This window comes from Manis pentadactyla, chromosome 3, assembly GCF_030020395.1.
Source record: "Manis pentadactyla isolate mManPen7 chromosome 3, mManPen7.hap1, whole genome shotgun sequence".
NCBI lineage: Eukaryota > Metazoa > Chordata > Mammalia > Pholidota > Manidae > Manis > Manis pentadactyla.
Genome location: NC_080021.1, coordinates 87,664,711 through 87,679,167, shown reverse-complemented (window position 1 = coordinate 87,679,167; position 14,457 = coordinate 87,664,711). Strand labels below are relative to the sequence as shown.

The window sequence follows — 14,457 nt, the reverse complement described above, 5'->3', positions numbered from 1 at the left end:
GCTATGTGTGGGGCAGCCCTCAGGATAGCCTAGGGCACTGGTGGGGGTTGCAGGTGAGCGGTGCGTGTTCCGTGGCAAGAGCAAAGTCCCTTTGTGACTTCCGGACTCTGCGCCCGTCTCCGCTGTCTATGCCAGTCAACCACATGCTGGGAGCAGCCTCTGAGTCTGGGCCAGTTAGCTGTGCACAGGGAGAAGCCTGTGTGCTAAACTGTGTGGTTGTTGTAGGTGGGGGTGCTCCCCAGCTGTTCTGCCACAATGGCGGGTCAGCCGGTTTGCTTGCGGTGCCGGTGGGGGGGATGGAATAGCAGGCTGCTTATCGCCGTCAGGGGCTTCAGAACTGCATTGCCATGCAGGGGTTTAGGGCGCCTGAAGTTCCTTAAAGTTCCCAGCCTGTGGGCTGAGTGTGCCAGGACGATTTTGTACACCTGTTAAACCCTTGTCCCTTTAAGACTTTTAAAGGGCCTGCTTTTCTTTTGTCCCAGGGCAGCCGGCTGTGGGAACCTATTTGCAGTCTCAATCTCAGACCTTGCTTTTCCGCTCCTCTAGTATCCAGTGCACCATGCAATGTGTGTCTGTGTTCCCAGAGCAGACCACCAGGGCTGGTTATTTAGCAGTCCTGTGCTTCCACTCCCTCCCCACTCTGATTCCCTTCCTCCCACCTGTAAGCTGGGGTCAGGGGAGTGCTCAGGTCCTGCTGGGTCATGTCTTTGTATTCTTCCATTTTCCATGAGATGTTGGCCTCTTGCAGATGTATCCTGGCTCGTGTACTGTATCTTCCAGTCACTCTTTTAGAAATAGTTGTATTTTCTGTATTTTCAAAATATATATGGTTTTGGGAGGAGATTTCTGCCACCCTACTCATGCTGCCATCTTGAGAATCTCTCTGTATGACTCTTTGATTGGCCTTTGTAGAGAGAAAATATGTATTCCCACTTCTTGTCAGAGGCTGTGAAATGTGCAGAAAGTGGGTCCAGCTGGAGAACAAGTGATTCCCAAGGACGACCCCGCCTGCTTCTCTCCTCAGGCTCCCCTTCCTGCCAGCCTGGGACACAGCACCCCACAAAACAAACCACACACATACACACACACACATAGGCACACAGGCACATTGCAGGTCACTGCAACCCTCAGGACCCACTTCACAGGGCGGTTGCCACATTTCAATGTTTTTCATTCAATGAGTGCAGTTTTTAAATGAGACTAATAAAATGTAGGTGTGACTATTTAAAGTTGGGCCAAACATGGAATTAACTAAACCTTCCTATGGAAAACAACATAAGTGTATGGAACAGTGTCGGAGAACATGCTTTTAAGAAATGATATACTAGTCATACTAATGATAATAAAATACTAACTCACACCAGATACAGCTCTAAGTCCATAGCACATGAATATGAAGCCCTTACTCCTCCAGAGACCCCTCCCAAGTCGGTATCATCTTCCTTAGGTGGGATGTCTCTGTGTGCGTAACCCCAGGGAGGGTGGGCTATGGACTGTGCTCCCGTGTGTGCAGCTGGGCCCTGGGAGATGGCACATCTGGCCACCTCAGTTGCCGTTTGTAATGATGATGAGGGTCCATGCACTTCATGGTGTAAGGAAAAGAGTGAGGCGCACAGGGCCTTCCAGGCAGGGTGTGACCCAATTCTCCAAGCTCCAGGGCCGCAGAGGGTGTGCCAGGAGCTGGTATTCCACATGCTTGTGTGGTTTGTGTGTGTGTGTGTGATAAGAACAGACAAGATAAGATCTACTCTTAATGAGATCTTAAGGGCACAATATTGTTGCCTATAAGCACCATGTTGTACAGCGGGTCTCTAGAACAGATTCCTCTGGCCTAACTGAAAGTCTGTCCCCATTGAACACTATCACTGCATGTCTCCTCCCCTGGCCCTGGCACTGGCCATTCTACTGTTTCTGTGAGTTTGGCTACTTTTGACACCTCACAGAAGTGACACCATGTAGGATTTGTTCTTGAGTGACTGGCTTATTCTGCTGAACACAATGTCCCCCAGACTCATCCATATTGATGCATATAGCAGGATGCTCTATTTTAAGGCTGAATGATATTTCAATGCACGTATGTACCACAGCTGCTCTTTCTGTAGATGGATATTAGGTTCTTTCCACACCTGAAAATATAATTACCATATAATCCAGTGATCCCACTTCTGGGTATTTGTACAAAAAAGCTGGTATCAGGGTCTGAAGAGATGCCTGCATGCCCATGTTCACTGCAGCAAATCTACTCACTTTTGCCCATCTATTTTGGAGGCAGAGGAGATTGAGGACTTTTCAATGTCTTGCAAGGTGCTCAGCCATAGAGCTGCCGTGAGTAGCCTGGAGTGTGTTTTTTTTGCACAATCAGGCCAGAACTTCCACAAAGAAAAGAATTTTTGGAAGCCAAGCGGACTCTGCCAATGTTTGAGAGCTGGGATTTTAGGGAAGGATCATCTATTTTGTTACTAGAGGCACCTCAGGTGTCTGGGCCTCACCAGGGCCATGAGCCCTGAGGGACTGGATCAGGAGCCAGAAGAAGCATCTGCTCCTGCTCTTAGTTAGGGCTGCCTTAAAAAGTTGGGAAAATGGGATGTTAACATTCTCTGTGGGCTCTTTTCCCCTGAAGGGGTGGATGACACAATTGCATTTTGCAAAAGAATAAAATGCATGCAGCAAAATATCTCCCTGAGCACACCGAGGCTCAGATTCCTTTCTTTCATTATGCTTTTTCTTTCTCTTGGAAACCTGATTTTCATAGAAATGAGAAGTTTATTCTCCTGCCTTTGGATCTGTCAAGTGGAATACTATTTCCCTTCAACAGCTCCAAAAGAAAAGAAGTGACATATTTAAAATTGCTTAGACTTTATGATCTGGCAATTGTTTCCTCCAGCACTTCTTCCTAAGCTCTTGGGTATACGTACCCACAGGAGTTTGGGACTCTTGGTAGGAGCAGAGAAGCTCTCATGCTATAATCCCCTGCAGAGCAGAAGCCACCATCTGTGGGAATCATCACAAGGGGAAACAGGCTCGTGCATGTTCTGAAATGAGACATGGTGAAGCAGAGTTTGGGCCGGTAGTGCCAGCCCAGGGTCAGAGCAGACAGGTCTCTCCAGTCACACGGTAGGCTCAGGATGGCTGCAGGATCTTCCCTGGGTGCCACTAGGAGGTGAGTTCACTCTGTGCCTTCCCCCTGGAGCTCAGAGCTGTCCACTTACCTGGGAAGAATGGGCTGAATACAAAAAATGAGAAACATTTCTGGAAACTGTACAAGGCTGCTTTTAAAGATCTGCTGCAGAGAAATCACTGTCTGAGAGCTCAGTTCCCACTGGGCTGCAGCCAGGAGGGGTCTGCAGGTCAGGGCAGATACTTCCCTACAGCCCCCTTTCCCTTCTCCCCAGGTTGGAGGCTGGGGGTGGGGGCCTGGGTCCAGAGGGCGGGGAGTGCAGCCTGGCCGGGTGAGGTCAGCGAGGGGGCGTGGGGCTGGACCTGGGAGTCAGGGAAGGGGTGACAGCAGGAGGCCTGCAGGGCCTGGTGGTGGTTGTGGGGATGGTGTGGGTGGCGGCTGCATCCTGACTCCTCCACAGAGCCCTGTGCGTCTGGGTCGTGACTGCCGGAGGCAAACCAACAACAGGCCTGGACCTGCTTGTGTGCCTGGCTCTGAGGCAACGGCAGCGCCTCTAAACGTGCACATGCCCGTCTGGGAGGCAGAGCCCACGGAGCAGGTGAGCCGGTGTGCAGGCCCATGACCCTGGGCACCCAGGGTGCAAATGGCAGCTCGTAGGCTCTACTTAACAACTTCCAAGAAGCAGCAGCATTTGCCTTTAGAACACCAACATGAAGATGTTTAAAACAAAATTAAACCGAGTCCTAGGCACCCTGTGTGTATTTGCTCCTGAGAGAATATCCTTGGATTTCTTTATGATTTGAGGACCTTATGAGAAAAGCACTATAAAATGTAAAATAATACTGTGTTAATGTCTTATAAAAACAAAAAAAAACTTATTAAAAATGTGAATCTACACAACTATTGTCGTCCTTGGAAATCACATGTTGATTAGCTCTTAGCCGGCCCTTTGGCATTCCAGTATGACACAGACCCTAAGTGGCTCACAGCAAGCACTCAGAAGCTTTTGACAGTTTGAATCAGTGCTTGGGGATTCCTGACTCCTGTCCTTTATCAGAAGTTGCAGGCCACATGGCCTATGACAGTCTGAGACCACAAAATTGGATCTCATGCTACCGTTTTTCACATAAACTTTTTATGTCAAAAATTTAGATCACTCAGTCTCCTAAACCAAAGGATACATGGATAAACCCATTTCAGTAGAAGTTCTTTCCTTTAATCGTATTTATTTTGTGTATTTATAACATTATGCTGAGAAGGAGGTTCATGGGTCACAGGCCAGCCAGGCACAAAGACAGGCTGAGAACCCCTGGCCAGGGTACCCTCCACTCCAGGATTGCCAGGAAGCCCACCAGTGCCTAGGTGGCAGCCCTCCCCTCCTCTCCCACCTGGAGGCCTCAGGCCTGGCAGCTGGCCTGGAGCAGAGGACTTGCTCTCCACTTCAAACCACCTGAGTCTGGCCTCTTCCAACATAGGTCAACTGTGGAAAATGTGCCTTTCTGTCAAGGGAACCAAGGGTCCCGCCTGGGGCTTGGGTTGGCCTCTGGTCCCCCTGCACCATCCTGTGATGACCAGTGGCGCTCCTGGCAGGCTGAGGGCTCCGGCCTTTCAGCGTGGCAGGGCCAGCCCCACCTGAGCCTGGGTGGGCTGCTTGTTTGCAACATCTTTCTCCCTGTGCATGGAGGTCTTAAAAATCTGTGGCTCAGTCTCACATTGCTCTACTGCTGCCTTCAAAAGCTTAAGCTGCCCTATGTTTGCTTTAGTGTTTTTCACATGGAAAGTGAAGAGGCAAATGTGGAGTACAGCATTTGCTTAGAAGAAACACATGGGGAAACCCAGTGCTGACCGACTTTGGAGGAAGTCAGCTTCTCCTGCTTCACAGGCACCAGCCCCATGAAGGACAGCAGGTCTCCCACCCACAGCCCACACCTGGCTTGGGGCTGTGCTGCAGGGCATAGGCTGTGCCAGGGAGGGGGTGCTGCCTGGCTAGGAGGTGTTTGCAGATGCCCACCCAGAACCCACCTGGTTCTGTCTGTGTATCCATGCTGGAGGCTTCTGTTTCCTGGAGCTGTTTTGTACAGAAGTGGAGGGACTGGGTCTAAAGATAGGGAGTGGTGGTCAGAGCTCTTCTGTGCTATTTATCTGCTGGATTACCCTGGGCTCATGAAGTCCTTCTCTGTAAAATGGGGTAATGACAGCACCTTCCCTTGTTCACTCTGTCCTCTGCCCATCTGATCTCTGATAGTCCTGGGAGCCTGTCTCCCGGATGAGCTGTGGTCTTGTCATCCATCCTGCCCTCCCTGGATGGTACTTAGTGATCAGAATGTGTACTTAAGTGATATTTCAAGGTCCTTTTCAGATGTGTAACATTCTTTCTGCTCTTAGTACAGGGCCGGGACTGGCCTTCCTTGCTTCAGCTGATACCCAGCCAGGCAAGGAATATGCTGAGTGTTGCTTCTCAGTGTTAATATTTCGACAGTTATTTAAAGTTTTTTTTTAAACTGTGTGTGCATATATATATTTTTTATATCGGTAAGCTTCCAGAGCCCTCTTGAGTTCTGTAGATCTTTCTGAAGTTCACGTTCTTCTACCTGAGCTAAGAAGCAAGTTGTCTGATTTCATTCCTACCTAGATTTTCTTTTCCATACGCACATTGGAAAGAAGGCTGTGTGCTGAGCCGGGAGGCCTTCCCCGTCTGGGCTCTGTGACAGCCTGTAGCTGTGGCAGGCATGCTGCAGGGCCTGAGCCCTCCCTGCCCACCTCCCCCCGAGCCCCTCTTTCCAGGGGTCCCAATGTGCTGAAGACCTTGGCTTGGCTCATGCTGAGTCTGTACTGGCAGGATGTGCTGTGAGCTCCCTAATTATCATGGAAGAACTTTTCACCTGTTCCTTCTTTTAAACTGAGAACCCTTTGCAGTGGAATTCTGATGGGAGATACTCTTTCTATGGTTTGGTAGCTGTGAGAAGGGAAGACAGAGGGAAATGGGATTCAAGAACAGGGGGGAAGGCCTCTTGGTCAAGAGGAGTGTCTGCTTAGAGGTCTCCCCTTTCCCAGGTCTCGTTTCCAGGCAGGCTGCTTATTAGAAAGACAGGTGCATGTGTGTGCCTGTGTGCGTGCATCTATGTTCATGTACACAGACAGGAAACAAAGGATCCAAAGCCTTGAGGGATTCCACTTCCAGGAAATATTGCTATGGTTGATGCAGATTAAAAATAACCCCTGATGGTCTCTTAATTTAAAAAAAGTTTTGGTTTACAGAAGTGCAAATATTCAGCAGTTTGGTGGTGATAATAATGCAGTCACTTTCTAAAAAATTATTTGAACTTTTTAAAGCCCTTTGTGTTTTCCTAACTGTTACTCATAGGGCTGGGATAGGAAAAATGCAGGCAGGCTGGTGCCTGCTTCTGAGTACTCAAGTTTGAGCAATAGTATACCACACAGATTCAGCTAGTTATATATATATTTTTTTCCTGGTGGTGGCAGCAAGAAGTTGGACGGGTTTCTGGGTACATCTTGTTCTCCAGTCAAATGAATGATTTCCTTTCAGCCTTGTAGGTCTGAAATGAGTTTCTGACATAGTCTCTGTGTCCTGATGTGAGCTGCTTGTCTGTATGAAAACAGCCAGCAGGACATAGGGTTCCAGGTGGCCCCAATCTCGGTTCTCACCAAGGCCAGCCACTGCCTCACTACCTGCATGTGCAGAGGGATGGCTGTGACTGCCACATTGACCCCTTTCTTCCTCCAGATGTCTCAACTCAACTTTGGGCTCTCATGCCCTAGGACATGTGGTGGGTAGATGCTGCTGTTGTTTTTGAAGTCTCCTTGAGGCTGGGGCTGTTGGGTGAATGGCCAAGAGATGCTATCTTTATAACATCTCTTATCATCTCTGCTGTGAGGGAACTAATGGTTGTGTTTGAATAATTGGGCCTTTGCACCGTAGCACGACAGGAGCATGCATCACTCCACTACAACAACTGCAATTATTGCAGTATGCAGAGCCAGAACCCCTTCTACCCTGCAGGCCCCATGCATTTGGACAGGCCTGCATGTGGGAGTGCTCACTCAGGTTCGGCAGAAGAGGGCCCGCTGGATGAGGGTCTGCCTCAGGGTGGAGAGTGCACACCTGGAGGGTGGGGTGTGGTGCCTTCCCATGTGCTCAGCCACCCCGCAGTCTGCCTTTGTCTCCTCACACATCCATGCTGCCATTTGGCTGTGTGAGCTCCATGCATCCCACTAAGCCAGGCCTCTCTGGGCCAGCACTGCAGTTTGGGCCACAGGCATCTCTCTTACACAGACATTGTTGCTGATGTCTGGGCCTCACTTTCCTCATCTATTAATCATCACATCTGCTTCAGCCTACCAGGATGGTTGTAAAGATCAAATGAAGTCATGGATATAAAAGTGATCTGCAAAGTATCAAAACACAAATAATAAAACTCCTGCCATTACCTGGGAGAGGGCATGGATACAAGCCCTGCCAACCATTTGACTCGGTATGTGGCTCTTCAATGAATACTTCAGGAAATAGGTTTTGTTTTCATGGTGGCCAGAATAACTCTAGAAAGAATGATAGTCCTGTTTACTGGGAACTCTGGCCTTCAGCTTCGCAGGAGATATTTCCCTTAGGTCAGTGATAAGTGAATTCTTTTCATCGATCAACTGATCAAGATTTATGGACACCTATTACAGGGAAGACACTGTGCTAGTCGATCCTGAAATATGAATATGTCTGGGGGCAGTGATGGATTAAGACAAAGATGGCATCAGGGAGTCAAAGGATAGAGAAGGGGATTTATGCATACCGCTCTCATTTTCTATCTTTGCTTTCATATTGAAGAATCTAGGGCTAGAGCTACGTCATGAAAGTAGCATATAGGTTATACCTTCAGGGATGGATTGACTTTAGTCAGCAGAGGAAAGATGGATGGACTTGTAAGATCATTGATTGAGAGTACTGATGTCAATCATATTTTGGAATCTGCCCTGAGATACCCAGCCACCTGTTGTTTCCTGTGTGACTCTGCACCCCACCGTACATGGCATGAGTGTTCGTGTTGACTGCTGGCTATTAAAAAAAGTCTGAGATCTTCCTGAGACAGAAACCTTCAATGGTGGTGGCAATGCTGGTTGTGGGTGAAAGGGGACATGAAGGCTAAAATTCTTCACCTGTGTGTGTGTCACTTTCTGAATGAAGAAGGGTTTTGTTCTCCCATTCAGAATGTTAAGTCTGCGGAGAAGGACCCAGACATGTTTGGTCTTCTTTAGATCTTAGCAGTACTCCTGGGTGCTCTGACTTTCCAAGGGTCCAGACAATGAGCTGTCCTCCCCAAAGCCCTCGGCTTCACAGACCTGGGCCTGGCTGCTTCCAGAATCTTCGTACAAGGTGAGAGGCTAACAGTTATTTATTGCCATAAAATTGCAGATGGATGAGGTATATTTTGTCTGTTGAGGAGCTTGTGTAAAGTATAAAGTACACGCACAGAAATTGGATCATAAGCGGCTGAGGACAGCAGCGGGGAGGCTGGAGGCTGTACTCATCCCACCAAGCCCAGCTGGGAGGGTCTCTTGAAAGAGACAAGGTGGGAAGCAAGTCCGGCATTTAAGCGGGAGTTACCAGGATGAAGACAAGGGACAGACATGCTAGGAAGAGAGAAGACAGCAAGGTCAGTGCAAGATGATAATTTGAGAGGAAATACAGGGGTTAAATAGTGGGGAGAGGAGACTGGGGTTTGAGAGGAAGAAATCTAGAAGACTATATTCAACGTTTAAAATAATCAAGATGATGTTCCAATCAAGCCTGGGCTCCAATGGTGGCCAGGTGTGTGGTGTGGCTGCTTGCTGAGAGAGTCTGGGACCCTGAGGCTGGGACAGGAGAGTTGTCTACATGGGCATTCTGTGAATGTTTGGGGAATTTTTACAGTCCTCTAGAGTCCGGTTTGGTCTGACAATGCTCTTCAAGTGCACACCACGTCCAGTGTGAGTTGTAGGTCAGACAAGGGCATGGCAACGATAAAGGAGTCTCTGGGATACGTGTACGCGATGCTGGCAGAGATGCTGGATGCGGGCTTGCAGGTGGGGCGGGGTGGGCCTCTCCCCAGAGGATGGATGGTCCAGAGCAGAGGTGCATTTTAGCGTGAAGGGAGAGCCGTGTGTCGGGCAGGAGAAGGTGGAGGCAGGCTGTTCCTGAAAGAAGTGTGCTGGTGAGGAGGGCGTGGGCAGGCCAGGGTGAGCATCACAGCAACAGTGACTGCAGTGCACTCCAGATGTCTGTGGTCTCATTAAAGTGTTCAGGCAGCCCTGAGAATCTGGGAAGCCTTGCAGACACACCAAACTGCCCTGACACCTTCTCTTAACTGGCATAAACATTGTCCACTTCTAAAAATGTAATAGAAACATGCTAAGGCAGGCAGCTTTTTCTCTGTTGGTATAACTTTTATCATATAATTTCTTATCCTGTTGGCCTGCACATTCCCTCCTCCTTGAAGCTAAGATTTGTGATTAGCCATGTGCAAAAAACCTGAGTTTTGAAGTCTTCAACAGAATAACTTGACCCAGGCCTGCTCTGGGTCATTATCCTCATCACCATACTAGGTCCTGTGATGAGTTACCTGCCCCTGCGGGGCTTGCCTTGGGGACCATGGAATATCTGATGGCTTGACTTTTAAATTTCACTCTATTTGTTCCTTAACAGATTGTCATAGCTTGTTCTAGCCATACCAATAGAATAACCTTTAAGTCAAACCAAACTTTCAATACATGTTAATTGGAGTCTATGTGCTTTTTTCCATTTTTTTGAAGATACATCCCATGTAGTAAACTTGCAGTGTAGAGTTCAAGTAAAGGCATTGAATCAGCTCTTACTCTTCTCTTGGCAAAGAAATGCTTATCCAGTAACTCTTCCAGGTGTGTGAGCGTCTCTGGTTAACTCCTTCTGTTCTCTAAGGGGCCATTTTCAATTTTGTGTGATGAAGAAAAGAAACATCCTGTTACGGGAGCCTCTGCGATGACAGGTGGGATGAAAGCACTGACGCCTGTTTCCGATTTCATAGTCAGCCACCTTCCCTGTAATAGCACTTGCGTGGTTGAACGGAGAGAGCCACAGCGACGGTTCCGTTGGATTTCCATTCATCTAAAGTTTGGCAGATTAACTTAGTGCAATGTCTTCTGCTTTGTAACAAAATTCTGATAGAATATTTAATACTGCCTAAGGATCAAAGCCTTTTGGAGAAAGCAGAGAGTTGGATTAAAGTGTCTGTTAGGAGCAGGGGTCCCAGTCTAAGTTCTCAATATCATGCAGACATCAGATGGGGAAGAGGCTTCCCAGAGGAGCTGTGAGTCCTTCAACAAGAACCACTGAGGGCCAGCAGCCTGCATGAGCCTGCCGGCCTCTGGGGTGCTCAGGGAAGTTGGGTAGCCCTGGAGCTCCTGCACTTTCAAGCTCTGAGCTGGGAAGCACAGGGAGCTAGTTGGCCCAAGGATGGCAGAAGGTGGGAGGAGAAAGATGCCCAGGCACAGGACAGGAGGGCAGCGCTGAGCTACAGCCCCCAGGCTCCCTGTGTCCACTGTCCATGCAGCCTCTGGAGAGTGGGGAGCCATCCCAGGGATGGGGTCTGGTGGGCGGGTCCCTGCTCCATCCCCTCCTCTGCCTGCACCTTACTTCTACAGCCCCCTGCGCCATCAAAGCTGCCACACTGGGGATGCTACCCCTCCCCCTGCACACCATAATCTCACAGGCAGACAATGAAGAGAGGACAGCTATTCAGAAAAGCTTGTGGCTTCAGAGACTCGGGGCATGTCCCAACTGCACCTGCAGGTGTTCTTTCCTGGAGCCGCGGGCGGCTGGCTGCACTGCACCTGCCGCAGGCCAGCTCCCTGCCTCTCAGCCACATACCTCGTGCGGACGCAGGCCCTGGCCTGCTCCACATCCTGCTGCCCAGGCAGTGCCTCCTCCTCCTCTCGCCCCGCCCCCCACCCCACCAGGCTGGTGCTCAGGGAGTGGGGCTGGCCCTCTTCTGCCCACCGCTGGACTTTCTGTCATACTGTGGCTGTGAAGGAGAGGCCAGCACAGCCCTGCCTCTCTTCTCCCCCTGCCATGGTCCATGGTGGGAACTTGATTGCCTTCATCTGCTCTGTCACTTGTCAATTCCTTTCTTTATTGTGGTTTTTCACGCTGTGTGGGTTCAAGCTGTGCACACACCAGTGGGTGATCTTGGAAGAGAGGTGAAACCAATCGGAGAAATAGGAATCTGGTGGTCTTTGAAGGTCTTTTGAGGAGATGGCTAGTTCTTACCTATCAGAACCAACATGTAGGCTTTTTGTAAAACCCAATGCTATTTGCTACTCTCCCTTGAATGGTTTAATATCTTTTTAAAGCTTTAAGAGACATCTACAGGGATGGGTTTGTTCAGAAAGATAAGGAGATACGGAGAAAGAAGTGACTGTATAACACTTCTGAGCAGTGTGCTGGCTGGCGCGCACAGTAAACTTGTCTGAGGCTCAGACAAGCCTTCTCCTTTCAGCTCTGTTAACTGCCTGTCTCAGTGTAGATCAGACTCAATGCTTTTTAATGACACTGTTTTGTGGTGTGTTACTCAGTGCTGGGATAGTGAGATTTGCTATTAATGACTAAACACATTCCATGAACTCTTCTGACTAAAGCAGTGACTGAAGAACTCAAAACATTCTCTGATGACAGGAGTCTCAAGTCTTATTTCCTTATTTTTGGGACTTTTTCACTTAGACTTTTGCATTTCCTCCACACTCCACTTTGTGCAAGACTGGGAGAAAATGGCCCTCTGTGGTGGCTGGCAGTGGGGTCTGTCTGTGGACATTGGTGTCGTGGGGGGGACGGGAAGAGCCCATTGGTCCCAGCGTCCTTCTCCCGACAGCCTGCCTGTGGGGACTCTGTGTGCCTGTGGCTGGGCCACACAATGAGCCAGTGTAGGCTGAGTGGGCAGGAGGGATGAGAACCAACAAGGGATGTGTGTCTTAAGAGAGGGATGTTTTCTCGAGGGATTAAATCGTGGTGTGAGTACACAGTAAGCCACCAATTACTGAGCACAACGGCCATGCTGCCCAGCACCGAAGCCTGCCGGCCATGGCCGGAAGACAGAGCAGCACAGGATGGGCATTTCTCGAGCAGCTGCAGCATGGCCCATGTGGCTCCTGACATTTCCATGCATGTGTCCATGTGTGTGAATGCACACTTGAACAAAGGGCAGCCAGGCAGACCACATCCGTTCTGTGTTCATGCTGAGGTAAAATCTCTTAAATAATAGATTGCCAGCAGTCCCAAGATGTGTGGGTCAGCTCAGCACTTCCCAGCCTCTAGTCCACGGTCCTGCAGCCATCCAGGACTGCTGCTTCCTGTAGCTGCACATTCCATGGAGGAAATGACATATCCTATCACTGCACCCACAGCCCTTCAAAACCTTCTTTCTTCTTGTGTCTTACCAGATTATTTCTGGCTGCAATAAAGACCATTTCCTTAAAAAAAATTTTTTTTGAGGCATGGGTAAATTAGACTGACATTTGGATTAAAACAACACTCCTTTTTGTTTTTCTTTGAGGACTCAGTGCAATTAAATCGAACCTAATTTAGTTTTCACACAAATGATTTCTTTTGCAACGTGTGACATGTAAAGTCTTTGCAGCATGCCAAGGGTCCTGCTTGGTTGGTCTGCAGGCCATTATGTTATCACTGTTGGGTCTGGGAGGTGATGGCTCTGATTCAGCAGGGCTGTGGGGCCTGAGACCTCATCCTAACCAGCTCCCTGTGAGCTGTTGGTGCTGTACAGGCAGCGCAGGACGGCAGATACCCCGCAGGATGGCAGCCGTTGGTGCATTGGGTTCACAGGGGAGAGAAGGGCATGCCCTTGGACGCTGCCCTCTGTGAGGCCCCGCCACATCCTCGGCCCAGCACGGTAGTGCTCGCTGTGCTCCGGCCCCTGCTCATCCTCCCCTCCATCACTTCACTCACATCACAGCCAGAGCAAAAGCTGGAGCCCCAAGCAGGTGGCCCCTCCTGGGAGCTCTTTATCACCTGACACGCGCAGGTTCATCCCATTGGGCCATGTGCCACCAGAACGGGTTGCCCTGGGACCCTGCTGTGAGCAAGGCAGCCCCTTCCTGCACCCTGCAGGGCCTCCAATCTGCTGTTTATTATTCCTGCAAAACCTGTGCTTAGCTACTTCCCCTCATGTCCATCAGCAGTGTTTTCCTGAAGAGAAGGTAAAACACATCTCTTTGTTTTGCTGCACCACACACCTGGTGGTCCAAGATAAGGGGGAGGCACTTGCTGCCCTTTCTTTCTCTCATTTGCTTTTTCCCTCTTCTCCTTACTTTCCTTATCTCCCTCCTTTCTCCCTCACGTCCTAGTACCTGACATTTTCCATGAAAGCACAGAGGAGCATGCTTCCTTGTGGACTCCCGTGGTGATCACTTTGTAGCCCCATGCCAGCACTTTTACTGCTTATATTTTTCAAGGTTGTAGCTTTCTTCTAAGCAGAGATATGTAAACAGCCACGTGGGGATGTCCACATAGGAGTTTGTGGCCTGGCCACTTTGGGCTCACCATCCCCACCTCGGCAGTCGGCACTGCCAGCCACCTCCCTCCTGATGGCCTCCTTGCTAAGTGGGAAGAGACTGGCCCCCAGGAACCAGCAATCAGAGGCAGCCTCTGGCCTGAGGTTGTGGTCAAAGCCTGAAGGCCCATTGCCTGTGATCCCAAGACTGTGTCCAGCTCCCCTTTCCTATGAGCCCCACATGGGATCTAGTCCCATGGTCTTCTGTGAACAGACTAGAAATGGCCAGCAGGGAGAGGGATCATCTCCTTCCAGCAGTCCTAGGAGGCCATGTGCACACATCCAGAGGCTCCCAGGCAACCACCAAGCACATGCAGAAGGACTGGCCCACAGGTGACCACATGAGAGATTTGGGAAGGAGGGAGTCTCAGGAGGGACAGGTATGAGTTCATATGTGCATGTACACACATGTGCACATACGGACACCTCTGTGACTGCAGCTTAAGATCAGATAGCAAAGCACTCTAAAACTTTCATGGCAATAGATTGTGATTTGGTGGTTGGATAGGTGTAGGAGACGCTTCCTCAGGAGGAAACTGTGTTCTTCCAGGAGAGAAACCCTGGATGCCCAGTCAGCTGGGATTCCAATGTGCCCAAAAGTCTGCACCCTGGGAGAGTATGGTGTTTCATTCTCAGCTGTGTAATTTTGCATGGAAGACCTTTTGCCTCCCATAACAAGGGCTCTTTTATCCCTACTCAGGGTGGCTGAGCTGCACCTGCCTTCGCTCCTCCCAGGCATGCCCACTGTGGGCCCTG

General features: G+C 49.7%; 1 long non-coding RNA gene across 1 annotated transcript; it reads left to right on the top strand.

Moving 5' to 3' along the window:
- The first annotated feature begins 2,869 nt into the window (after positions 1-2,869).
- Positions 2,870-4,013, top strand: LOC130682895 (uncharacterized). The gene is made up of 2 exons (XR_008996323.1): positions 2,870-3,160; positions 3,579-4,013. It is a non-coding gene; the product is annotated as an uncharacterized LOC130682895 (long non-coding RNA).
- The last annotated feature ends 10,444 nt before the right edge of the window (positions 4,014-14,457 follow it).